We start from the raw sequence: 3,125 nt of genomic DNA, 5'->3' as shown, positions 1-3,125 counted from the left end.
TGAGGGAAAAAGCAAGAGATGAAAGAATTGCAAACTTTCTCAGTTCTCGTCTGAGGCTAGACGCTGGCTCTCTGGTCAGGCCCCAGGGTCCGCTCTGGCTGTGGTCGGTCGTGCTGATACCAGTCTGGGCCTATATGTGTACGCCACCAGTCCAGGTTCCTCACAAGCCTTATTTTTAGGACATATCCTCCCCCCGCCCCCCATGGTGGTTACAGGTTAGTTATGTATCAACTGAAAAACATACGCCACCAAGCCACCTTGAATTCAGGATCAATTTAAAATGAATATATTTTAATCATCACAATAAAGGCTCAACACATTAAACCAGCATTAGATAGATACATTACGTATTTAGTTTATAGATATTACCTAGACTTACTAACCCCTTGGAAAAATAATCGCAATGCAGTGTTGCTCAGATTGGGAACTACTGATCTAACTGATGTCTCTAAGTCACTTCCCAGCTAAGAAATTCCCCATGACTTGATTATTGTCTTCTTGAACTGTCCTATCTTCAACTATGTTTTGTGCCTTTAAGAGGAATTATGATTGTACTTCAGACTATGTATATATATATTTAAATGAACGATTCATGAAAATCGTTCCCAATTATTAAAAAAAAAAAAAAGAAGAAGACTGTTTTGCAGAGGCAGCGACAAATATTCCCTGATGTGTCATGACGGAGTCATTCTCAAAAACTAATGGCTAGAAAATTGAGTAAACATAGAACCAATAAAGAAAAGATTTCTTCACACCATGTGAAATCAGCACAGAGGAGAGCACACCGCCATGGAAAATTTTGGGAGAAGCACAGGGATTTTTTCGTGATGACATCTCATGCTTGCAAGGTATCAGCTACAAAGTGAAAAAAATTCCTCCCCACATATCAATATCAATACCACGGAGTTGACTGTTGCACCCTGACCCCATTCTCCCCAGTGCCTTCCCACCCCATCCTTCTTTTGAGCACAAAGCACGATACCATATTTGATGAAACAGGACATTAATCAGGACTAATAAGATTCTTCTTCCTGTCACTCCTTGCAAGTTATCTAACAGCATCTTTGTGCAGAATAAGGAAACATTTCCAGCTGACACCCCATTCTTAAGAATTCTGCTCTAGTTTTTGAGACCCCTGAGCTCTTTCTTTTCCCAATGCAATCTGTAAAAAGGCATTATGTAGCCAGTGGTGGGTCCCTTTTCCAAATTCAAATTTACCAAACTTTTGATCCCTATCAATGCTCCAGAAAGCTAACCCATGACTACGATCATCTTTCCTGGCTCCACGAGTTCTTTTACAAAAGAGCAGCTAAGTGAGCAGTCGCTTACTGCCTGTTTTCTGGGTAGATTCAGAAGCTAGACTTAGGAACTCAAAATCCTATCTCTAACCTACCGTTCATTAATTCACTTAACTCATGAATACTGACCAAGTACCATCATCCTATGCATCAGTGTTGATGTACAATAATAAGTATTTTAAATGCATGTGAGCTCTGTGCTAGGCACTGTGGTAAGCACTTTCATTATCTTCCTATGAGTTAGATCCTATTATTATCCGTATTTTACATATGAGGAAACTGAGAGAGATGTAAGTCGTCCAAGGATTCACATGCAGACAAGTCTAGATGCAAAACCCATGATCTCCACCACTGAGAGGAGGACGAAGTAGTTGTTTCCAATGTGAGAGTTCTGGACATTACCAGGCACCCCTTGGGGTGAGGAAGAAAAAGGCCAAGATTAAAACAAACAAACAAACAAGCAAACCACAAAAGAGAAAAGAATTAATAAGAAGAAAACCATTAAAACGTAGACAGGTAAGGAGCTATCATCACCCAGCAGATTCTACTTTCTATTCAAATATGTTTTCATTACTGCTAAATTGACTCACTTCTTATGCCCTACAGGGAATACAAGAAAAGGTAAGACAATTTATGTATTCATACAGATCTGAACATAAGGCTTACAAACAAGAAAAACAAAACAAAATAATAGAAAATGGTTTCATCACATATGAAGTGCCAGATCTAGAATTCTATGAGCCTAGGGGGCAGACAAACAATACAAGCTGTAAGAAAGAGGTCCGAGTGAAAAGAGATACCTGTGGGCTCAAGAAATCCAGGCCCTTCGGGAGTAACAGCAAACTGAGAAGGATTTCACTAGCGCCAGGAAAAAGCAGCCATTGCCCCATCCGCAAAGGCAGGAGAGCGGGAGTAAGCAAAGACATAGCTCTTTTTCCAGCCTGGCTGAGGCCAGTGAGACCATTTGTCTGGTGAACTAGTAGTGGGAGCCGAGGTTGAAAAGACTGGTTTGGTCCACATCTTGACAGGCCTCGTTTGAAAGGCAACGGGACGTCATGGAAAGATTCTGTACGGGGGAGAGAGAGGACTACGGCAACATTCGGCGAAGCAAAAGCAGCAGGCTGATGGATGGCAAACAGGACAGAGAAAAGCTAATTTAGGGCTTCTCCTCATGACTCCACTTTGAAGCCATAAATGCCTGCCCGAGCTGGAAGCCGAGCTGCTGGGAAGGAAGGTGTAGACGGGAAAGACAAACTTCAAGTCCCTCCCGCGCACGGCTCTCCAAAGGCGCCTACTGGAATGCCAACCCTGGCTGGTGGACCGACGGATTCAAGTTAGGCCTGTCACCCAGAGCAACTAAAGCCACCCACTCCAGGGCAGGTGACCCCACAGAGCAAACCGATCCATCTGGTCCACGCTCGCCACCTCCTTCCGCAGAAATCGGAGAAGCAGATGGAAAAGTTTGGGGAGTAGTCCCCGGCTAACCAGAAGGGCACTTTTTCATTCCTCAAGCACTCTCAGGTGTTCAGAAAGGGAGGATGACATCCGGACAGTCTCCGGCCACTCCTCCCCCGCGGCCTATTACGAAACTCTGGGCTCTTTGTACCTCACCCCGCTACTATGTCCCGGGGCCGTGGCCCCTCCCCGGAGCTATAAAGGTCGCAGCGCCCGGCCGTGGAGCTCACTCGCCGGACACACCGGGTGTCAGAGGGACGCGGCCGTCGCGTGGCCCCTCCAGGCTCTGTCCGCCGCGCTCCAGCCGCCGCGCCGCAGCCCCGCGCGTTGCCGCCCCCGCCGGTGCGCTCGTAGCCCGCCGCCCGCCGCCCG

This window comes from Neomonachus schauinslandi, chromosome 2 (assembly GCF_002201575.2).
Source record: "Neomonachus schauinslandi chromosome 2, ASM220157v2, whole genome shotgun sequence".
In the NCBI taxonomy this organism is placed as follows: Eukaryota; Metazoa; Chordata; class Mammalia; order Carnivora; family Phocidae; genus Neomonachus; species Neomonachus schauinslandi.
This window is presented reverse-complemented; position numbering follows the sequence as displayed.